A 25,448-nucleotide genomic window follows, 5' to 3' on the forward strand; every position below is an offset into this window, starting at 1 on the left:
ACCCAGCCTAAGACACAAAATGGACTAAGGCTGGGTTCACATCATGTTTTCCCCCATACGGGAGCGCATACGGCAGGGGAGAGGTAAAACCTCGTACTCCCGTATGTAATTCATTTCAATGAGCCGTCCGGAGTGAAACGTTCGGTCCGGTCGGCTCATTTTTGCGCCGTATTCGCTTTTTCCCTGGACCTAAAACTGTGGTCAACCACGGTTTTAGGTCCGGTTGTAAAAGCACATACGGCGCAAAAATGAGCCGACCGGACCGAACGTTTCACTCCGGCCGGCTCATTGAAATGAATGACATACGGGAGCGCATACGGTGACATACGGGAGCGCGAGGTTTTAGCTCCCCCCTGCCGTATACGCTCCCGTATGGGACAAAACGTAGTGTGGACCCAGCCTTAACCGGATGATGCCTTTGACATACGGTTTACAATGTAAAGTCAATGCATACGGTTTACTATACGGTTCCGTGCGTTTTATTTTATTTTTTTTACTTGAAACCGTATACTGGAACTGTGTAGCAAAAACGTGGTGTGCATGCACCCTGATACAGTGTAGAAAACTGTCAAAACTGGATTTATTTTTTTTGCTGCTGCAACTGTAGCAACCCCTCAGCTGTGAGAAGTTTGTTTTGTAGATTCGAAGTTTCTTCAGAAAAGTATTTCAGACATTCTCACAATGCTCCTTGGTTACATGAAGGTGGAAAACCCCCTAAATGCCGGACGGACAGGACAATCGCCTCCAGTTCCCGTATTGCACGCTTCTCTCTATATACAGTGCAGGCGTCAGCTGTTCTGGAGGACTGCAAGTCAGACAATGACATGTACGGACGGCAATGACGGCTCCGGGGACAACCCTGAGACTTTCCTATCCGTCTGTGTATATATATATATATATATATATCGCCGCCTCCGGCAGTGACGTCCGCGCCGCAAACCCCGGCGACCTCCCAGATGAAAGCGAAAATAAAGTGGAATGTGGTAGAGTGTCAGTCTACTGTCCGGGCAGAGCAGAGCGGACGGGTGAGAGCTACACTGCTGCGGAACAGCGACACCACTGGGCACAGCACCGCCACTGCAGGACACCCCCAAATACAGCAGGTAAGAGAGCCTATAGCCTGGCCAGAAGAGCTTACTATCCAGGTGACTATGCCCACCCAGATACACACAGCAGGGTTATCCTGGGTTATTGGAGGACAACAAGTTCCAGCATGATTATAAGGTGGGATTGGGATAGCAGTGTATGGTGGGATTTAAGGTTTCACATCTAAAATGTTACAACAGTGGTCTCCAAAATGTGGACCCGCCAGATGTTGCAAAACTACAACTCCCAGCATGCCCGGACAGCCGTTGGCTGTCCGGGCATGCTGGGAGTTGTAGTTTTGCAATATTGCCTGTCCGGTATGTTGAGAGTTGTAGTTTTGCAACACTGGCTGTCCTAGTATGCTGGGAGTTGTTGTTTTGGAACATTAGCTGTCCGGGCATGCTGGGAGTCGTAGTTTTGCAATATTGGCTGTCCTGGTATGCTGAGAGTTGTAGTTTTGCAATATTGGCTGTCCGGATAGGCTGGGAGTTGTAGTTTTGCAGTATGTTCTGTCCTGGGATGCTGGGAGTTGTTGTTTTGGAACATTAGCTGTCCGGGCATGCTTGAAGTTGTAGCTTTGCAATATTGGCTGTCCTGGTATGCTGAGAGTTGTAGTTTTGCAATATTGGCTGTCCAGATATGCTGGGAGTTGTAGTTTTGCAGTATGTTCTGTCCTGGTATGCTGAGAGTTGTAGTTTTGCAGTATGTTCTGTCCGGGTATGCTGGGAGTTGTAGTTTTGCAGTATGTTCTGTCCGGGTATGCTGGGAGTTGTAGTTTTGCAGTATGTTCTGTCCGGGTATGCTGGGAGTTGTAGTTTTGCAATATTGGCTGTCCGGTATGTTGAGAGTTGTAGTTTTGCAACACTGGCTGTCCTAGTATGCTGGGAGTTGTTGTTTTGGAACATTAGCTGTCCGGGCATGCTGGGAGTCGTAGTTTTGCAATATTGGCTGTCCTGGTATGCTGAGAGTTGTAGTTTTGCAATATTGGCTGTCCGGATAGGCTGGGAGTTGTAGTTTTGCAGTATGTTCTGTCCTGGTATGCTGGGAGTTGTTGTTTTGGAACATTAGCTGTCCGGGCATGCTTGGAGTTGTAGCTTTGCAATATTGGCTGTCCTGGTATGCTGAGAGTTGTAGTTTTGCAATATTGGCTGTCCAGATATGCTGGGAGTTGTAGTTTTGCAGTATGTTCTGTCCTGGTATGCTGAGAGTTGTAGTTTTGCAGTATGTTCTGTCCAGGTATGCTGGGAGTTGTAGTTTTGCAGTATGTTCTGTCCGGGTATGCTGGGAGTTGTAGTTTTGCAGTATGTTCTGTCCGGGTATGCTGGGAGTTGTAGTTTTGCAATATTGGCTGTCCGGTATGTTGAGAGTTGTAGTTTTGCAACACTGGCTGTCCTAGTATGCTGGGAGTTGTTGTTTTGGAACATTAGCTGTCCGGGCATGCTGGGAGTCGTAGTTTTGCAATATTGGCTGTCCTGGTATGCTGAGAGTTGTAGTTTTGCAATATTGGCTGTCCGGATAGGCTGGGAGTTGTAGTTTTGCAGTATGTTCTGTCCTGGTATGCTGGGAGTTGTTGTTTTGGAACATTAGCTGTCCGGGCATGCTTGGAGTTGTAGCTTTGCAATATTGGCTGTCCTGGTATGCTGAGAGTTGTAGTTTTGCAATATTGGCTGTCCAGATATGCTGGGAGTTGTAGTTTTGCAGTATGTTCTGTCCTGGTATGCTGAGAGTTGTAGTTTTGCAGTATGTTCTGTCCAGGTATGCTGGGAGTTGTAGTTTTGCAGTATTTTCTGTCCGGGTATGCTGGGAGTTGTAGTTTTGCAGTATGTTCTGTCCTGGGATGCTGGGAGTTGTAGTTTTGCAGTATGTTCTGTCTGGGTATGCTGGGAGTTGTAGTTTTGCAGTATGTTCTGTCCTGGTATGCTGGGAGTTGTAGTTTTGCAGTATGTTCTGTCCTGGTATGCTGGGAGTTGTAGTTTTGCAGTATGTTCTGTCCGGGTACGCTGGAAGTTGTAGTTTTGCAGTATTGGCTGTTCTGGTGCCCTGGGAGTTGTAGTTTTGAAACATTGGCTGCCTGGGCATGCTGGGAGTTGTAGTTCGAAAAAAAAGGGAAAAAAAAAAAGAAAAGCTGGCAACTATACAGTGATGCACATCAAAAGCATATAACTGTTTAAACATTGCATCTTTATTCAACAATATGGCATACAAAAAAAGAGAGTGAACAGACAATTAAAACCATTTAAAAACAATAGATCTGGCGGAGGAGTGTACGGTAGTCCTTCAACGCCCTCCCCGTACTGGTAGGGAAATATAACCCAATAAGAATTTGCCGCCCGTCCTGAGCCTGAACGTGAGACCATATACCATAAATATCCCTCACAATGCCCCTATGCAGTCTGCCAATGTATAATCCACTCTATATCAATAAGAAATAGCCTAGTGCTAAAATAGCCTAGACCACACCAATGTGAAACATAACCCCATTTAAATTAGCACATGACCTGCTAAAAATAACAACAACAAAAACAAAAAAATAAATAAATAAAATAAAAAATAAATCACCAATGCCTGTAAATATCATAAACCCAAACTAATAGGTACAAATGAACATAGAAAGATATATAAGACGTCAGTATGATGTAGTAAGTCAGTAAAGTGCGTATGGGAGAATATCACCAGTGGGGACGGCATCTAAGTGAAGGCCAGGACTTCCTGCACCCCAGTACGGGGGCCAAAAAAAAGGTGACCCCACGCGTTCCGCCTCCAGCGACGGAGGCTTCCTCAGGGGTGCACACCTGAGGAAGCCTCCGTTGCTGGAGGCGGAACTCGCGTGGGGTCAGCTTTCCCCCCCCCCCCGTACTGGGATGCAGGAAGTCCTGGCCTTCACTTAGATGCCGTCCCCACTTCTTAGCATGCTAGAAGTTGTAGTTTGGCTGTCCGGCCATGCTGGGAGTTATAGTTTCAAAACATCTGGAGGTCCACAGTTTGGAAACCACTTCGACAATTAGAGCGGTCTAAGCATGCTGAGAGTTGTAGTTTTGCAACATCTGGAGCTCATCTCGCTTTTACCTCATTTAGGGTATTTTAGGCATTAGATGTTGTTAGAGACAATCACTGACGTTCCTCTGGCACTCGCAGGAAACGGGCAGAGCACGAGTACGATGGCATGTATACAAATATATTGTACAGCAGCCAAATCTAGATCCTGGTGCCCATGGTCGCTCATAACCCCACAACATGGCTGTTTTGAGACCCTATATCCCAGTGTTCCCCAACCAGGGTGCCTTCAGCTGTTGCAAAACTACAACTCCCAGCATGCCCGGACAGCCAACGGCTGTCCGGGCATACTGGGAGTTGTAGTTTTGCAACAGCTGGAGGCACCCTGGTTGGGAAACACTGCTATATCTGTTACAATGTCTCCTTTTTATGATTTACCTCTAGGACCTCCATAATTCTGAGAAGGAATGGGCCACAGTGGTGCCCTGAATCAGCAGCTGCTTCCTTCTCATTAATTAGGATGGACCCCCCCCCCCCCCCCATCAATCATAAAGAGTCAGCATACGTCTAGTTAAATCTTCTCAGATACAGACAATGGAAGAAAATGAAAGAAGCGATCTGATTGGTTGCTATGGGCAACTGGGCAACTTTTCCTCTGGACAGGTTTTGATAAATCTCCCCCCAATGGCCTGGAATTCATGTGGAGATTACTGAAATACGTACCACGAACCTAAACGTTATACAGACCACGCCCCCTCCTTCATGGCAGCGGGACCCCCTTATGGCAGTGATCTTTTTTTTAGGAGGATAATGCCCCCCCGAGCCCCCCCCCCCCCCCCCCCCCCCGTCCACAAATTTCAGATATTGTTCAGGAATGAGGAACATGATGAAGGTGGTGACTAGAGATGAGCGAACTTACAGTAAATTCGATTCGTCACGAACTTCTCGGCTCGGCAGTTGATGACTTATCCTGCGTACATTAGTTCAGCTTTCAGATGCTCCGGTGGGCTGGAAAAGGTGGATATATTCCTAGGAAAGAGTCTCCTAGGACTGTATCCACCTTTTCCAGCCCACCGGAGCACCGGAAAGCTGAACTAATTTATGCAGGAAAAGTCATCAACTGCCGAGCCGAGAAGTTCGGGACGAATCGAATTTACTGTAAGTTCGCTCATCTCTAGTGGTGACTCTGCCTTCAAATTCCCTAGATCTCAATCTGATCGATCATCTGTGGGATGTGCTGGAGAAACTGGTCCAATCCATGGAGGCCACACCTCACAATTTACAGGGATTTCTTCTGAAGTCTTGGTGCACATACCACAGGACACCTCAGAGGTCTATGGAGTCCAGGCTTCGATCGGGTCAGAGCTGATTTGGGGGCATGAGGGGCACCACAACACAACATCGGGCAGGTGTTTTAAACCACTTGAGGACCCAGGGCCTACCTGTACGCCCTTAGTCAGCTCCCTTTCTATAACGCGGGGCAACGCCTCTAACACTGATCGTGGTGCCGCGCACTATTAACCCTTTAGACATGGTGTTCAAAGTTGATCGCCGTGTCTAAAGTGAAAGTAAACTAACCCCGGTTAGCTCAGGGGGCTGTTCGGGACCACCGCGGTGAAATCGCGGCATCCTGAACAGCAGGAGGACACAAGGGGGGTCCCCTACCTTCCTTCTGCGTGTACGATCACCGAATGACTGCTCCGTGCCTGAGATCCAGGAATGAGCAGTCAAGCGGCAGAATTATTGATCAATGGTTTTTCCTAGGAAACCATTGATCAATAATTCTGCCACTTTACTGCTCATGCCTGGATCTCAGGCACGGAGCAGTCGTTCAGTGATCGTACACGCAGGAGGATCAATGGTTTCCTATGAAAAACCATTGATCAATGTAAAAGATCAGTGTGTGCAGTGTTATAGCCCCCTATGGGAGCTATAACACTGCAAAAAAAAAAGTTGATAAAGATCATTCAACCCCCTAATAAAAGTAAGAATCAGCCTCCTTTTCCCATTTAAAAAAAAAGTGTAAATAAAAATAAACACATGTGGTATCACCGCGTGTGGAAATGTCCGATTTATAAAAATATATAATTAATTAAACCGCACAGTCAATGGCGTACACGCAAAAAAAATAGCATATTTTTGGTCACTTTTTATATCATGTAAATTTTATCAATTTTGTCGCACAATGATTTTTTTTTTACGTTTCGCAGTAGATTTTTGGGTAAAATGACTGAAGTCATTACAAAGTAGAATTGGTGGCGCAAAAAATATGCCATAATATGGATATTTAGGTGCAAAATTGAAAGAGTTATAATTTTTTAAAGGTAAGGAGGAAAAAACAAAAGTGCAAAAATGGAAAAACCCCGGGTCCTTAAGGGGTTAATGTTACGCCAGGCCCCATCCCCTCAATGCTGTCACGCCCCCTCCCATAAACTTGCATTGAGGGGGTGGGCGTGATGTCACACGGGGGCGGAGTCGTGACGTCACGAACTTCCGTTCCCGTGGTCGGAACCCAGACCCTCCAGTGCTTCCGGACCAGAAACAGGTGGGTGCCGCATGCTATATTGCGGGGGTCCCCAGCGGCGGGACCCCCGCGATCAGACATCTTATTCCCTATCCCGACGGGACCCCCGCGATCAGACATCTTATTCCCTATCCCGACGGGACCCCCGCGATCAGACATCTTATTCCCTATCCTTTGGATAGGGGATAAGATGTCTAGGGGTGGAGTACCCCTTTAAGAACCTAGTTGTTTGTGATGAGAAGGCCTGTAGGGATTTGATAGTTCCCACGGTTCGGGCAGCATAAATCTACTGACATCAAAAAAGAAGATACAGCTGGCACTGCTAGTCCTTGCTTAGTGATTGCAAAAAATCCTGTGTTATGTCCATGAGACACACTATATATAAAGTCCAAGGTGGGGCTCTACTCATGAAGTCATACATATATGGTTACATTAGAACGAAATACAGTGGTCCCTCAAGTTAGGCTGGGTTCACATCACGTTTTAGGCAATACAGGACTGCATACGGCTGGGGGAGCTAAAACCGGGCACTGCCGTATCCCTGCCATATGCGGCCCGTATGTAATGTATTTCAATGAGCCGACCGGAGTGAAATGCTGATAAACTGCGGTTTCAGGTCCGGTGGGAAACGCACAGGGGGCAAAAATGAGCCGACCAGAGTCAACGTTTCACTCTGGTCGGCTCATTGAAATTCATTACATACGGGCTGCATACGGCAGGGATACGGGAGCGCACGATTTTAGCTCCCCCCAGCCATATGTGGTCTTGTATTGCCTAAAACGTGATGTGAACCCAGCCTTACAATATTAATTGGTTCCAGGACGACCATTGTTAGTTGAAATCATTGTTTGTTGAGACCATGACTCTATGGAAACCTGGTAATTGGTTCTAAAACCACCAAAATATCATCCAAAAATAGGAAAAAGTGAGGATTAAACAAAAATAAGTAGATAAGTAATATAGATAAAGCAAATCCTTACATATAAAAGTAAGAAAGATCTGCTGGGAGCTGTAATCACTGTCTATGTAGAGGACAGGAGCTTCTTCAGGGTCCTGTACAGTACACAGTGTCCTAAAAAAGTAACATGGAGCCGCCCTCACCTGGTGTCCAAAGGGGCAACTAACCCAGGCACGGGTAAGGAGTAGTACAGAACATGTAGTAGCACCCTGTACTGTAGGGGGCGCTACCAGACAGCCAGTCAGTGCATACACTTCAGTAATACAGGGGTTTCACCAGTTCTGATTGGTCAGTTCTTCCAGCCGTTGACACGTTTCTCAGATCTGGACAGTAGCATTGTATGTTGAGTCTGGTTTCAAGTTACAATGGTCCAGAAAAGTTGTATGTTGAAACTATTGAATGTTGAGGCTATTGTAAGTTGAGGGATCACTGTAGTGGCACTCAGCGGGATTCTTGACGAACGTACGTTCATCAAGAATCTCGGCGAGTACCACTATTTCATTCTAACTTAACCAGACCACCAAATATGATCCAGCATTTCCACCAAAAAAAAGGTTGGCTACATGGATGATCCCTTTTTTTGTCAGATTGGTCCCGATGCTGGAACCCCAAGCAATCAGCTGTAATCTATACAGGAACCCAGCATCAGGTGTTCTGTTTCCCTGCAGCGCCACCACAGGAAGAATGAAGCAATACAAGGGGGAAGATTTATCAAAACCTGTCCAAAGGAAAAGTTGCTGAGTTGCCCATAGCAACCAATCAGATTGCTTCTTTCTGTTTTTTTTGAGGCCTTTTTCAAAAATGAAAGAAGGGATCTGATTGGTTGCTCATGGGTTCCTCTAGACAGGTTTTGCGAAATCTCTCCCATGGTGCCCATTAAACTCAATTTGGTTTTCCGTGTAACGCATGCATGTTGTAGGTCCTTCGGAGAGAGGGACGCTGTAGTTAGTAGGTGAGGTTCATGAATGGGGTAATCCTAAAATATTAACCATTTAGTCCGTTTTCTAGTTATCTTTGGCCGATGTGAGTTTCTGTTCCTTCTTTCTGTGCTGTAGCCCCACTAACATGATATCATTGATGATCTTTAGATAGCGCCGGTTACCTGAAGCCTAAAACTGATCGGGAGGGGGGGGGGGGGGGGGGAATCACATTTAGTCACTGAGTGAATTTCCATATGTTTAACCTGTTATATTTGTGTACCAGGAAATACTATGTCACTTCTTATTTCCTGTCACTACAATGAAACTTTCCCTCTGAAGATAAAGCCACTGTGAGAAACGCCTGTGAGAAAAGATGGTGCTGTGTCCGATCAACATGTCAAAAGCTGTTTTTTTTTTTTTACTGAGGGTTACTCTTTAAGACAGTGGTCTCAAACTGTGGCCCTTCAGATGTTGCAAAACTTCAACTCCCAGCATGCCCGGACAGCCGTTGGCTGTCCGGGCATGCTGGGAGTTGAAGTTTTGCAACATCTGTAGGGCCACAGTTTGAGACCAATGCTTTAAGAGAAAGGATACTCACCTGTCCTCTCTCCTGCTGCTGCCACTTTGACAGTGCCCAAGATCCCACTAGTGTTTTCTGGTCCCATCTCGATGTGCAGGCAATGCCCGCTTAGCCAATCACTGGCCACATTGTGGTTACCTGCTTCAGCTACTGACTGGTTGAGTGGGCATTCCCTTGTCAAGATGGTAACCCAAAAGTGGCAAAAAGCCGGTACCTTGGCATCGTCGGAATAGCAGCGACAGATAGGGTTGCCACCCAGCCGGTATTTCCATGTTGCTGCCGTTCTAAGTGGCCGTGGCCGAGGTGCCTTGGGGTCAATTAAGATGCATACGGAGGGGGGGGGGGGGATCATTTAAAATGGCACAGGGGGGTAAGGAGGGAGGAACAATGAAATGGCATAGGGAGATCAGGAGGGGGGGAACAATTAAAATGACACAGGGGGATAAGAGGGGGGAAATTGAAATGGCATAGGGAGATCAGGAGGGGGGGAACAATTAAAATGACACAGTGAGATAAGAGGGGGGGATTGAAATTGTATGGGGGTTTTTAGAGAGGGGGGTATTGAAATCCCCATTTCAACCCCCCCCCCCCCCCCCGCCCGCATATGTATTGTATCTCTTATATCACTTCCTGTGATGTCATGCATATATAATGCGAATTTATGCAAATTAGCATGGCTGGTATTTTTTTGCAAGAAAGGTGGCAACCCTAGCGACAGAGGATCATACAGGGGGGGTAGTCCGTTCAGAAAGTCTTTAAACCTTTTCACTTTTATTACATTTTGTTATGTTGTGGACTTGAATTGCATAAATATTGCACTGACATAAGTATTCAGACCCCTTATTCAGGACTTAGTTGAAGCCCCTTTGGCAGTGATTCCAGCCTCCAGTCTTCTTAGGGATGAGGCCATAAGGTTTCAACCTGGATTTGGGGATTTTCTGCAATTCTTCTCTGCAGATTCTCTCAGGCTCTTTCAGATTGGATGGGGACCATAGGTGGAAGCCATTTTGAGGTTTCTCCAGAGATGTTCCATTGGGTTCAGGGTTTTGGCTGGGCCACTGATGGACTTACACAGAATTGTTCTTAAAGGAGTAGTCCAGGATTTGAAAACTTATCCCCTATCCTAAGGGGAGAGGATAAGTTTCAGATTGCAGGGGGTCCGACCGCTGGGACCCCCACGAACTCCTGTATGGCGCCCCGGCTCCAAAGCGGCTGCCGACACGCCCCCTCATTACAGCACTATGGTAGAGCCGGAGATTACCAAAGGCAATCCCCCATAGAGTTGTATCGAGGGGCATGTCAGCTGTCGCTTCATGCGGTGGTCCACTAGCCCCCTTCTCGCTGACTTCCTGGGCCCCGTGCAGGAGATCGCAGGGGGGTCCCGGCGGTCGAACCGCAACGATCTGAAATTTATTCCCTATGCTTGGGATAGGGGAGAAGTTTTTCAATCCTAAACTACTCCTTTAAGCCACTCCTGTGCTGTCTTGCCTGTGTGCTGAGGCTCATTGGGGGAGATGTATCAAAATCTGTGTAGAGGAAGAGTGGTACAGTTTCCCATAGCAACCAATGAAATCACTTTTTTCAATTTTATAAATCTGGTTGCTATGGGCAACCAGACAACTTTTCCTCTACACAAGTTTTAATGAATCTCCACAATTGACTTGTTGGAAAGTGAACCTTTGGCCCAGTCTGAGGTCCAGAGCGCTCTGGATCAGGTTATCATTAAGAATATCTCTGTACTTTGCATCCTTCATCCTTCCATCAACCTTGACCAGTCTCTCTGTCCCAGCCACAGAATAACACCCCCACAACATGATGCTACCACTGAAGGGATGGTATTGGGTAGCACCTGGTTTCCACTGGACATGACTTAGAATTGAGGTCAAATTGTTAAATCTTGGTTTCATCAGACGGGAGAATCTTGTTTCTCACAGTTGGAGACTCCTTTATATATATATATTTTTTGCAGACTCCGGGCGGCATTCATGTGTATTTTACTGAGGAGAGGCTTCTATCTGGCCATTTATACATAAAGCCCAGATTGTAGATGCTACAGTGGTGGTTCCGGACCTTCTAGAAGTTTCTCCCATCTGCACACAGGATCATTGGAGCTCAGCCAGAGTGACCATTGGGTTCGTGGTCACCTTTCTTACCGAGACTATTCTCTCCCGATTACTTAGTTTGTTGGGGCGGCAGCTCTAGGAAGAGTCCTGGTTGTTCCAAACTTCTTTGTGCCATCTGGAGGTCTACAGCTTGGAGTCCACGGCTCTACTCCCTCAGGTCCAGCACTAGATATAACAAAGTAAATCATTTTCCTTTAACCTGTCAACTCCCAAACTTGAGTTTCCCAGGGATAGATTTGAATATAAATTAGGTAGAAGCACCACTCACTATGTAGACTAATCTCTGATCTGTTCCTGTAAATCCTCGGTGCGGCATTCAAAAAGCTATTTCCATCTCTTCCTGTTTTTCCCTTTCAGGAGAAGTGTCTGTGCTCATTTCTTAGAAACTTTGATTCTGTCCCTTATTGTTTCTCATCTATATACAGCAGTGAAGAGAGGGCTCATAGGAAAAAGTGTCAGAGAGTGCACCTATAAACAGCATCAGGGGCAGAGCCCTATAAATACTGTCAGCGACTGATCCTATAAACAGTGTCAGGGGGTACCCTTATAAACAGTGTAAGGCCGCTTTCACACTATAGAATGCTCCATTTTAAAGATCCGTTAGAATGACCCGTTAACAAAACCATTAATAACAGATGTTAAATGGCCATTTCAAAATCCCATTATAGTCTATGGGATTTTTACATTACCCGTTTTAACCCGTCATAGCCCGTTATTAATAACGGTTGTTATTTTGTGACGGGACAGGTAACAGGAGAAATAGTGCATGCACTATTTTTCTTGTTACTTTCTCCCGTCAAAAAATAATGTCCGCTATTAATAACGGGCTATGACGGGTTAAAACGGGTAATGTAAAAATCCCATAGACTATAATGGGATTTTGAAACGGCCATTTAACATCTGTTATTAATGGTTTTGTTAACAGGTCATCATAACGGATCTTTAAAACGGAGCATTCTATAGTGTAAAAGCACCCTAAGAGAGTGTCACCATAAACAGTGTAAGAAAGTACTACTATAAACAGTGTAATCCTATAAATAGTGTAAGAAAGGGATTCATTACACATTTTCAGAGAGTGCCCCTATAAGCAGTGTAAAAGAGTCACTATAAACACCATAAGAGAGTGCCCCTATAAACAGTGTAAAAGAGTACTCCGATAAACAGTGTAAGAGAGTACTCCTATAAACAATGAAAGAGAGTACTCCTATAAATAGTATCAGAGCATGATCCTCTAAAGAGTGTCAGAGAGTACCCCTATAAATAGGATCTGAGAGTGTTCCTAAAATCAGTGTAAAGGAGCAACCCTATAAACAGTGTAAGAGAGTGCTCCTTTAAACTGTGTATAAGAGTGCCCCTATGAACAGTGTTAGAGAGTGATCCATTAAATAGTGTAAGAGAATGCCCCTATAAACAGGGTCAGAGAGTACTCCTATAAACAGTGTAAGAGAGTACACCTACAAATATTGTCAAAGAGTGATCCTATAAATAGTGTCAGACAGTGATCATATAAAGAGTGTCAGAGAGTACTTCTATAAACCGTGAAAGAGAGTACTCCAAAAGTACCCATATAAATAGTATCCGAGAGTGATCCTATAAACAGTGTAAGAGAGCAACCCTATAAACTGTGTAAGAGATTGCCCCTTTTAAACTGTGTAAAACAGTGCCCCTATGAATAGCTTCAGAAAGTGCCCCTATAAACAGTGTAAGAGAGTACTCCTGTGAACAGTGTCAGTAATGCTAAAAAATAGTGTCAGAGTTTACCTCTAAATAGTGTAAGAGAGTGCCCCTATAAACTGTTTTAGCAAGTGCCTCTATAAACAGAGAAACAGAGTACTCCTATAAACAGTGTTAGAGAGTGATCCATGAAATAGTGTAAGAGTGCCCCTATAAACAGTGTCAGAGAGTACTCCTATAAGCAGTGTGAGAGAGTACACCTACAAATATTGTCAGAAAGTGATCCTATGAATAGTGTCAGAGAGTGATCCTATAAAGAATGTCAGAGTACCCAGGGAGTACCCATCGTTGATCAAAATTTTTAAGATTAGTGGCAATAACTTTTTTTGATTTTAGCCTGTGTGTCTGCAGTAACATTTTATGATTTTATTGCACCTTCTTGAATGTGACTTGTGGTTTATTTCCTCAAAGACACTGATTATAACTTTATTAATTTTGTATTGGTATATCATGTTCTCTTTGTACTGGGGCACGTTTGTCATATAATGTAGTAATACACATATATATAACAGTTATTCCGTAATTAAAAACGTTCATGTAGTGTTTTCAGTTGTACTATGTTTCTCTGTTCTTTCTTTAGATTGTGGTGGTCATAGGGGACAATATAATGGCTAATGATTTTACCAGATTTACGAGATGTCCCTTTTTGCTAGGGAAAATCCCTTGTGAGAACAAATGTTTCTAACACTTTTTTTTTTTTTAATACAAAACGTCTGATTTTTGTAAATATGTACAGGTACACCACATAGTTTCCTTCTTACGCTAAGGAACGGCTTGTTTTGTGCTCATCTTGTCTATTCATGAGGAACATTCACCTCGGGGTCCAGGGTTGCAGATTAATATTCCCTTACCAGACCTTCTTGGACGGTAGAAGAACAAGGGTTCAAACATGGTAAAAAGGTGTGGAATAATTAGAGTAGAGAGACAAAACAATAAGTTATTGGCACCTTGTGGTGGGAGTTCATGCTATTGCCTCCCTCGACTTCAGGACTCCAGAGTTTGGACCCTTTTTCTATGGGCCGTGTCTGGCATTACATCTCAGCTTTATTTACTTCACTAGCTGAGTACCCGGCGTTGCCCGTTTTGTCCTTCCTCATCCTTGTTGGGGAGGAAAATCAACAAAGGAGGAAGCTTTTGACTTCATATCCCGTCCTCCAAAATTTTGTCATATCCGGTCCCCATATCCGGTCCCCATATCCGGTCCCCATATCCCATCCTCCTATCCCAACCTCATGTCCCGACCTTATATCCCTACCTCAAATCTCGTCCTCAGGTGGGGCTGATTTGTGATGAAGGTAAGCTGAAAATAGAAGGGGACGTGGCTTTGTGGGACTGGGCGTGATTTGCAAGCCAGACCGATGCACAAAAAGGATAGAGAATAAAAGGGTGGGGCTTAACCCCTTGGGGACGGAGGGTTTTTCCGTTTTTGCACTTTCGTTTTTTCCTCCTTACCTTTTAAAAATCGTAACCCTTTCAATTTTGCACCTAAAAATTCATATGATGGCTTTTTTGCTCCACCAATTCTACTTCGTAATGACATCAGTCATTTTACCCAAAAATCGACGGCAAAACGGAAAAAAAAAATCATTATGCAACAAAATTATGCAAAAAAATCCATTTTGTAACTTTTGGGGGCTTCCGTTTCTACGCAGTGCATTTTTTGGTAAAAATGACACCTTATGTTTATCTTGTAGGTCCATACGATTAAAATGATACCCTACATATTTAGGTTTGATTTTGTTGTACTTCTGGAAAAATCATAACTACATGCAGGAAAATGTATACGTTTAAAATTGTCATCTTCTGACCCCTATAACTTTTTTTTATTTTTCCGTGTACGGGGCGGTATGAGGGCTTTTTTTGCACCATGATCTGAAGTTTTTAGCGGTACCATTTGTGTATTGTTCAGACTTTTTGATCGCTTTTTATTCATTTTTTCATGATATAAAAAGTGACGAAAAATACACGGTTTTGGACTTTGGAATTTTTTTGCGCTTACGTCATTGACCGTGCAGTTTAATTAACGATATATTTTTATAATTCGGACATTTCCGCACGCGGCGATATCACATGTTTCTTTTTATTTACACTTTTTTTTAATGGGGTAAGGGGGTAATTCAAACTTTTATTAGGGAAGAGGTTAAATAATCTTTATTTAACTTTTTTTTCCACAGTTTTTTGGCAATGTTATAGCTCCCATAGGGGGCTATAACACTGCACACACTGATCTTTTACATTGATCAATGGTTTCTCATAGGAAACCATTGATCAATCATTCTGCCGCTTGACTGCTCATGCCTGGATCTCAGGCACTGAGCAGTCATCCGGCGATCGGACACCAGGAGGCAGGTAAGGGGACCCTCCTGCTGTTCGGGATGCCGCGGCGATTCCGAACAGCCCCCTGAGCTAACCGGCATTAGTTTACTTTCACTTTAGGCGCGGCGTTCAACTTTGAATGCCGTGTCTAAAGGGTTAATAGCGTGCGGCACCGCGATCAGTGCCGCGCGCTATTAGCCACGGGTCCCGGCCGTTGTTAGAGGCTGGGCCCGACCCTCTATTATAGACATGTTATAGAAAGGGAGTGGGCGAAGGGCGTACAGGTATGCCCTCCCTCGCCAAAAGGTTAAACTGTGGTCGTGTCTTTGTGAGATGGGGTTTGGCTTGCAAGCCGGATTGACACATTCACGAGGAGATGCAGAGCGAAGCTTGTGGAGTAAGGTACTGGAATTCCCATATACTTGCATGGGACTTTAAACAAAAACCCATCTTTATATAAGGGTGTAAGTAAGGGTTAATTTAACTATCATATATTTTTATTTGACATATAAGTAATATGTGTACAAGGTAACATTGAAATATCTCCAGCTGTACAGAAGTTATGCGGGAAGATACAATTCCCATAGATTTACATGGGACTTTAAACAAAAAAAAAACGACTCTCACAAATGGGAGTAGTTAAGGGTTAAATTAACTATCCTATATTTAAGTGGACATATAAGTAACATGTGACGAAGTATTATCGAAATATCTCCAGCCGTTTGGAAGTTATGCAGTAACATACCATTTTCCATAGACTTCTATGGGACTTTTAAACAAAAACCCCGACCCTGGCAACTGGGGGTGAGTAAGGGTTAAATAACCTATCCTATGTTTGTTGTTGACATATTAGTAACGTTTCATGTTAATATCTTTAGCGGTTTGGACGTGATGCTGGAACATATACACACACACACACAATTGTGTTTTATATATATATAGATTGGGGCTGAGTTGCAGTACTCTACATGGACATAGGACATAGGTGGTGCTCTCTGTTCTGGCTCACACAGGAAGATCCACTATAGAGGTAGCCATGGCTTCTGTGGATCTGCATTTGATTGAGCCTGTCTGGAGTGGGCTCTACCAAATGAGCACAGATCACACTGGCCAATGCAGTTCAATAGAACTGCAGTGCCCGGTCAGTGCACAGTCTAGGGTAATTGCTGCCCCTGGTAAGTGTACAGTCTAGTTTTATTGCTGCCCCTGGTCATTGCACAGTCTAGTGTAATCGCTGCCCCTGATAAGTGCACAGTCTAGTGTAATCGCTGCCCCTGATAAGTGCACAGTCTAGTGTAATTGCTGTCCCTGGTAAGTGCACAGTCTAGTGTAATCACTGCCCCCGGTCAGTGCAGTCTAGTGTAATCGCTGCCCCCAGTCAGTGCACAGTCTAATGTAAATGTGGTGACCCATGGTGTATGGCGGGACCACGGGGTGTAGCGGTGTAGGTGGTGGGGCCAGATGGTATTAACCCCTGCGGCAAGATGTTGTTTACACCTTGTGTTCGTGACGCCAGGATGTGGCTGTATGGTGTAGGGCACCACCGACAACCAACCCAGAAACGGCATATATTAAGAGAGTCCAAAGCAGGTTTTGATGCAACTGGAACTTTACTGAAGAAGGCAGTATAACAGTCTTTACAGATAGCCAACTTCTTCAGAGGTGATCGGGACACAGGGAACCTCTCAGGCTTGCTTGGACTTGTAGTGGTAACAAAGATGATGCAGGCCACTGTGCTACTGTTATGACTTTGGTAGGGACAGTAGAGACAACTTGTAGACATAGATGAGACTTACAGATTAGATGTGGCTGCAGACTTGTAGGCTTTGGTCTAGCTGTACTGGACTGAACTTGTATAGGACTTGTGCTTGAACCAAGAGAGACCAAGAACTAAAGAGACCTAGTGTGGAGACTACAGCCATTTATATATCAGGGGCTGGACTAAAGCCCATTGGTAGCTGGTTACCTGTGCTTCTGGAACTCTGGGTATCTGGTGATCACATATCACATGACCATATCACATGAACCTAGGAAGGTCCTATACAGTTTAAACATCCTTATAACCTTTGCACATAGCTTATATTCACTGTACAATACCAAAAATAAACATACATAATTAACGTACAATAGAAATCAGAATAATGACCTAGGGGGATCCTGCAGGAGAGCCCTGTGTACTTGAGGGACTCTACCTGAGGGGACTTTAGGAAACAGTACAGAACCATGTTCTGTACCGGGACACGACAAACCCCCTTACCTAATATAAGTCGCCCTCGACGTCTGTTCCCTTAGGGAGAGGAGCGAAATGGCAACTGGGCCGTATGCAGTCCTGAAGCATTACATACAACGTCCAATTCCAGGCTGATGAAACAAATATGAAAACTGATGAACTGGTGATAAGAGTCTCTGTATATAATGTCCATACATGCTCTGCAAATCTGATGAACATAATAACTCTAGGTGTGAATTCGGGTTGAAAACAGACATGGTGCACATCTACAATCTTGTATAATGATCAGATTGCTTCTCAGCATAATATCAAAAACTAACAGGTTGTTAGTATACATTTTTGATCAAAAAGTACAAGCCCACTCGCCACGTCAAGGCCACCTATTCAGAGTGGGTCCCTAACGTCCCTAGCATAAAATGGCGTAGCACTGGGCGGCGACCACCACCGCCGCGACACCAGTGCCCACGGGAGAACGACCCACTGGCAGAGCGGCCCCAATGCCACTCAAACCAGTCTATGGGTCGCACCTCCCCGCAGACATGGCGCCACGGCAGCAACGGACGCCGCACAGCACCACACCAGTGTGAACAAGGTGTAATAGCTCACTTACCATGCACTCCCAGTATAATAACTCTAGGACTTGCTTGAGATAAGGATTCATTATCTTAAGAACATGCCTGTGACTATAACAACATGACTTATACTTATCACATAACTTTTTTTTTTTTAGTAGGTATGACTATGGACTATGCACAACTAGTGACTATGCATATAACAGACATAGCTGACTATACATTTCTGACTGACTAAAACATTTTATGACACTGGACTATATCTGACATTTTATTATGACTATGGCATCACACTTTGAGTACTGCGACATTTGATTAGTACTATGATATATCTGACTATGACTCACATTTAACTGACTATTAGACTAATAGACTTGGTATGCATGGTGACAGCAATGCTTATACATACATTTTGACTTTATACCACTGTTTATTTTGATGTTAGATACTGGTTGTGGATTGGGTTGCCGGAGGCTTTCTGCCCAAAGCCTTTCCTACTAGGGTCTATCGGCATTACACACATACCCCTAGAACACTTTACTCTAGATAACATTTGACATTCCGTTACCTTATTTTTGTACATGCATTTGGTTAGTAAAGTACCTTGGGCACGCAAAGACAAGAAGAAATTACATTAGTTACATGACATTTTAGTGACTAACAGTGGTGTGGACTGATATAAGAATGCCACAGTCCCTAATGTATGTTTGGCTAAAGTTTGTGACTGATGAACATGACTTTTGTGATTTAGACTTGTGTACTGAACTTATATGTGAACACTATTTAGGTCAGTCTAGAAATCTGGCTGTGTAAGACTTTAGTGTGAAGGTGGTTTTCTCGTCTCCCCCAGTGAGGCTGGGGCAACACTTAGGTGGTATCACTAGAACACCTTTAAATAATCCTGTACACGTCTATAGTAAACCATTTACACTTTATTACATTTTAATAGCCATAACTTTTAATACCTGCTATTCTTGAGTGCAAAAGGGCAAAAAATATATTACTTTGACTATATATACCTTAAAGTTCACCTATTGCTCAGTAGTCCCAATACACTAAAGAGTCTCTGGTTAGAATCACGGCCGTAGTCGGGCACAAGACTTACAAAAACATTGCATGATAAACTGGCTTCGAAAGTCTGTCGGGTACTCTTTTAGAACGTTGCAGGAATAACAAAGAGGTGCTACTGCACAACAGTCAGTCTTACGACCAAAGTTTGGTTACATTTCCTGTATACAAATTTACTTAAACTGCTTTCTTTCTCTCCCAGTTTCGCCTACCAGGTAGGGTCCTAGGCTTTGAGATAAACCTAGGGTTGCGAGACTGGGACCCTTGCATGGGGTCAATATGGGTGTCCCAGAATACTTGGGACAATCTGGAATTGGTGATGGTGGGGCTGACAGTAACCACCACCTGTACTGCAGCAGCTGTGGGATTACTGGTTGGTGCCTGTTCTACTGGCCAAATCTCTGCCACCGCAGGAGTAGGCCCACGCACTTTCGTGGGTACCCGCTGGTTAGGCCACACCTCCTTTACAGCTGGAGTAGGCCTGGGTACATTAGTTGGTGCCCGATGATCAGGCCAAACCTCCTCACTCACAGGAGTAGGCCTGTGCACTTCTATACTGGAACGTTGGGGTAGATAGTTGGGATCCATCGCTGGTGGATCAGGATACTCCTCCTGGACGACTGCTCCTTTGGCACTTGGAGGAAGTAGACTGAAGGGGCATGTACCAAATGAGACTTGGCTCGTCGCTGAACAACCACTTATTGAGCGGTGTTCAACCTCTTACTGTGGGCTGTGGGGCCTGGGGTGCTGGCTCAGGCTGGGCTGGAAGTGGAGGAGGGAGTAGAAAAATCTGCTTCAGCCGGGGTACTCACATCAGAATCCTCTGTTGGGATCTCAGCCAAGGAACCCCAGCTGCGGTGGTGAGGCGACAATCTCACGGGCGACGGCCCTCTGGAATCTTCCGGTGTCTCCTCCACTGTAGTTGCAGCCCACTCGCTTTAATCCTCTGGTAGCGGCACCTTCATGCAGGCATCGTCGGTCCCGAGGGACAGTCGATGCAGACGCTCCGATAACTCGTGGAACATCTTCGCCGCAGCAATCATCTGATCCTCCGGCTCCATCTTGGTACTCCCGGTGCACGTGGATCGCTGTAACTCCGCCATGTTTCTGCTCACTACCAGCACTTCCTATAGACTGAAGAGGTCTGGCTCCGCTTTGCCTTTTATGTTGGTCTCCGACAAGATGGCCACTGGCCAGAAGGACGTCATCAGCGGGGCCTGGGACCAGAAGCGAGTCAGCGGTGCGTCCTCTTCATCCGCCCCCCCCCCCCTGGCAACAAGGGGCGGATCTTTCAAGTTCCATTTTGGGCTAGACACCACAACATTATTTCCACACCAGGGGGTGGGACACTGACTCTGGCAAGAACCTTTGGTGTGCTTCTTGACCGGCAAGTTAACCCTTGGAGGTACTGTAGACATTTTGGCGCGCAACATGGCCTCCGGCCTAACTTTGCACATTGTAAATCCAACTTTTGCAGATTTCTTTGCCACCAACAATACTGTAATTTTCACCTCCCCCTCTACTTTTTCAGCACCAGCACAGAAACCTATTTCAATGACACAGTCCCGTACATTTTGCTGGCGCACTTTTCGCAATGGCATGTGATTTTGACTTGGACACAGTTCAGACCTGGGGGAAGGACTTGCGGCAACTTGCCTATGGCACATACCCACATACTGTTAATGGGTGGCCTGACTTGACTTGGCTTGGTAGTGGAGTGGTTAAGGCACACACCCATATCCTGTTTGTAACGCCAAAGTTGTGGTGAGCCACCGTGTATGGCGGGACCACGGGGTGTAGCAGTGTAGGTGGTGGGGCCAGATGGTATTAACCCCTGGGGCAAGATGTTGTTAACCCCTAGTGTTCGTGATGCCAGGATGTGGTTGTATGGTGTAGGCCACTGCCGACAACCAACCCAGAAATGGCATATATTAAATGAGAGTCCAAAGCAGGTTTTGATGTAACCGGAACTTTACTGAAGAAGACAGTATAACGTTTCTTACGACTTCCACAGAGGTGACCAGGACACAGGAAACCTCTCAGGCTTGCTTGGAATTGTAGTAGTAGTAGTAATAATAATGATGCAGGCCACTGTTGTTACGCCGAGCACTCCGGGTCCCTGCTCCTCCCCGGAGCGCTCACGGCGTCTCTCTCTCTGCAGCGCCCCGGTCAGACCCGCTGACCAGGAGCGCTGCACTGACTTTGCCGGCGGGGATGCGATTCGCATAGCGGGACGCGCCCGCTTGCGAATCGCATCCCAAGTCACTTACCTGTCCCGGTCCCCAGCTGTCATGTGCTGGCGCGCGCGGCTCCGCTCTCTAGGGCGGGCGCACGCCAGCTCTCTAAGATTTAAAGGGCCAGTGCACCAATGATCAGCTTAATTAGCTTCCATCTGCTCCCTGGCTATAATATCTCACTTCCCCTGCACTCCCTTGCCGGATCTTGTTGCCTTGTGCCAGTGAAAGCGTTTAGTGTTGTCCAAAGCTTGTGTTTCCAGATCTTCTGCTATCCACATTGACTTCGAACCTTGCTGCCTGCCCCGACCTTCTGCTACGTCTGACCTTGCCTCTGCCTAGTCCTTCTGTCCCACGCCTTCTCAGCAGTCAGCGAGGTTGAGCCGTTGCCGGTGGATACGACCTGGTTGCTACCACCGCAGCAAGACCATCCCGCTTTGCGGCGGGCTCTGGTGAATACCAGTAGCATCTTAGAACCGGTCCACCGACACGGTCCACGCCAATCCCTCGCTGACACAGAGGATCCACATCCAGCTAGCCGAATCGTGACAACTGTACTACTGTTATGACTTTGGTAGGGACAGTAGAGACTTGACTTGTAGACATAGATGAGATTTACAGATTAGATGTGGCTGCAGACTTGTAGTCTTTGGCCTAGCTGGACTGGACTGAACTTGTATAGGACTTGTGCTTGAACCAAGAGAGACCAGGAACTGCCCCTGGTCAGTGCACAGTATAATGTGAACATTGCCCCTGGTAAGTGCACAGTCTAGTGTAATTGTAATTGCTGCCCCTGGTCAGTGCACAGTCTAGTGTAAACACTGCCCCCGGTCAGTGCACAGTCTAGTGTAATTGCTGCCCCCAGTCAGTGCACAATCTGGTGTAAGTGCTGCCCCTGGTCAGTGCATAGTCTAGTGTATATGCTGCCCCGGTCAGTGCACAGTCTAGTGTAATTGCTGCTCCCGGTCAGTGCACAGTCTAGTGTAATCGCTGCCCCCGGTCAGTGCACAGTCTAGTGTAATCGCTGCCCCCGGTCAGTGCACAGTCTAGTGTAATCGCTGCCCCCGGTCAGTGCACAGTCTAGTGTAATCGCTGCCCCCGGTCAGTGCACAGTCTAGTGTAATCGCTGCCCCCGGTCAGTGCACAGTCTAGTGTAATCGATGCCCCCGGTCAGTGCACAGTCTAGTGTAATCGCTGCCCTCGATCAGTGCACAGTCTAGTGTAATTGCTGCCCCCAGTCAGTGCACAATCTGGTGTAAGTGCACCCCCGGTCAGTGCACAGTCTAGTGTAATCGCTGCCCCCGGTCAGTGCACAGTCTGGTGTAATCGCTGCCCCCGGTCAGTGCACAGTCTAGTGTAATCGCTGCCCCCGGTCAGTGCACAGTCTAGTGTAATCGCTGCCCCTGGTCAGTGCACAGTCTAGTGTAATTGCTGCTTCCGGTCAGTGCACAGTCTAGTGTAATTGCTGCCCCCGGTCAGTGCACAGTCTAGTGTAAACGCTGCCCCCGGTCAGTGCACAGTCTAGTGTAATTGCTGCTCCCGGTCAGTGCACAGTCTAGTGTAATCGCTGCCCCCGGTCAGTGCACAGTCTAGTGTAATCGCTGCCCCCGGTCAGTGCACAGTCTAGTGTAATCGCTGCTCCCAGTCAGTGCACAGTCTAGTGTAATCGCTGCCCCCGGTCAGTGCACAGTCTAGTGTAATCGCTGCCCCCGGTCAGTGCACAGTCTAGTTTAATCGCTGCCCCCGGTCAGTGCACAGTCTAGTGTAATCGCTGCCCCCGGTCAGTGCACAGTCTAGTGTAATCGCTGCCACCGGTCAGTGCACAGTCTAGTGTAATCGCTGCCCACGGTCAGTGCACAGTCTAGTGTAATCGCTGCCCCCGGTCAGTGCACAGTCTAGTGTAATCGCTGCCCCCGGTCAGTGCACAGTCTAGTGTAATCGCTGCCCCCGGTCAGTGCACAGTCTAGTGTAATCGCTGCCCCCGGTCAGTGCACAGTCTGGTGTAATCGCTGCCCCCGGTCAGTGCACAGTCTAGTGTAATCGCTGCCCCCGGTCAGTGCACAGTCTAGTGTAATTGCTGCCCCCGGTCATGGGTTACTATTTTTTTTTTTAAATCAACTGGTGCCAGAAAGTTAAACAGATTTGTAAATTACTTCTATTTCAAAATCCTAATCCTTCCAGTACTTATCAGCAGCTTTTCTTTTTTTAATTTCTTTCCAGTCTCACCACAGTGCTATCTGCTGACACCACTGTCCAGATCAGGAGAGGTTTGCTATGGGGATTTTCTCCTGCTCTGGACAGTTCCTGACACGGGCAGAGGTGTCAGCAGAGAGCACTGTGGTCAGACAGAAAATACATTTAAATAGAACTGCTTTACAAATCTGTTTAACTTTCTGGCACCAGTTGATTTAAAAAAAAATTGTTTTCCACTGGAGTACCCCTTTAAAGAGGTTCTCCGCTGCCCTGCCTTCCGGAGCTCCGCTCGCAGCATCCGGAAGTTTATTACTCCGAACGCTGTGTTGCGGGCTTCCGTGTTCGAGACCGCCCCCTCGTGACGTCACGCCTGCCCCCTTGTGACGTTACGCCCGCCCCCTCGTGACGTCACGCCCACCCTCTCGTGACGTCACGCCCGCCCCCTCAATGAAAGTCTATGGGAATTGGGCCCGACCGCTGTCACGTCCCCTTCCCATAGACTTTCGTTGAGGGGGCGGGCGTGACGTCACGAGGGTGCGGGCGTGACGGCAGGAGGGGGCGGGCGTGACATCACAAGGGGGCGGCCTCGAACACGGAAGCCTGCACACAGCGTTCGGAGTAATAAACTTCCGGACGCTGCGAGCGGAGCTCCGGAAGGCAGGGCGGTGGAGAACCCCTTTAAGGCTGCTGTTGGTGAGAGCTATGGAGTGGTGAATCCAAGTTGCTAAGAAGAAGAGATGTGGGGCACTCTACTGAGCACAGTGCCCTCTCACTGAAGGAGTCTGACTGCTCTGTAGAGAATTTTATTATTCTAGAAATCACTGATCTATGTACAGAACATGAGAAGATCATTTTGACAGGATTTCCCCTTTAACCTGTTAATGATGAGAACCTCCCACCTCTTCGTGAGAATGAGTAAGAGGGCTTTCTAAGCGGTGGAGGCTCAGGGTGATAATTCCCGGATTAATAAATTGCTTAATATTATTGTATATTTCTGAAGTTTTAGGAGCCATGGGTTGCCATTGCTTGCTTCCTTCTACACCAGTGGTCTCAAACTGTGGCCCTCCAGATTTTGCAAAAACTTCAACTCCCAGCATGCCCGGACAGCCAACGGCTGTCCGGGCATGCTGGGGGTTGAAGTTTTGAAACATCTATTCTTCAGTACCGTCCCCCCGCACATCAATTTTGACTACTTCCTTTTTTACATGATGACGTGTAGTTCATACTAACAACATGTCAATGACATCACTGTGGACAACACAACCACCATCCTCAGATTTCTTGTTTGCTGGTTGGAAAACATTTTTGATCCATTGCTCTATATTGAGGTTTTTGGAGACTAAAAGCAGGGTCACACAGGGCACATCCGCAGCGCATTTGACGCTGTACATGCGCTGATGGCAGTCACGAAAGGGACTGTAGAGTGAACTTCCAGCTGCGGCCACGTAGCTCTGTGTGTCTGCTCATAGTGGGGGATTTCCCGCTGTAGAAATCTGTGGTGTGCCACTGTGGTGAATGGCGGGACCATGGGTGTTGCAGTGAGAGTGGTGGGATCTGATGTTATTAACCCCAGGGGTCAGATGGTGTTAACCCCTATGTGTTTGTGACGCCAGTGGGGTTTTCGGGTTCTGGAACACCACACGCCCGGATTCTCCGCTATCCCACGGGCTAGCAGTGAATAAAGAATTCACAATCAGTTAGGGGTAAACGGAGGCTTTACTGAATAGAAGACAGATGTAATTATCTTCACAGCTAAGGCCAGAATTCCCAGAGAGGTGGCCAGTACCCAGAGGACCCCGCAGCTTGCTGGACCAATACTTGTAATTAACTTGACTTTGACTTGCAATTAGACTTGACTATGTGCAGGACTTGACTAGTTGTAGTGACAGCAGACATAGACTTGTAGACTTACTGGA

General features: G+C 46.4%; 1 protein-coding gene across 5 annotated transcripts in view; it reads left to right on the top strand.

Annotated features, from left to right (window-relative positions):
- Positions 1 to 595: 595 nt before the first annotated feature.
- The window catches only part of TRAF5 (TNF receptor associated factor 5), a 79,025-nt gene continuing 54,172 nt past the window's right edge, over positions 596 to 25,448 (top strand). Inside the window, exon 1 of one of the 5 annotated variants that reach the window (XM_056568230.1) lies at positions 596 to 1,103. The gene's annotated coding sequence lies outside the window, so the exon portion shown is untranslated. The other 4 variants (XM_056568231.1, XM_056568233.1, XM_056568236.1 and 1 more) reach the window with 4 other exon arrangements.

The sequence above is a fragment of the Hyla sarda genome, chromosome 3, assembly GCF_029499605.1.
Source record: "Hyla sarda isolate aHylSar1 chromosome 3, aHylSar1.hap1, whole genome shotgun sequence".
Lineage (NCBI taxonomy): Eukaryota > Metazoa > Chordata > Amphibia > Anura > Hylidae > Hyla > Hyla sarda.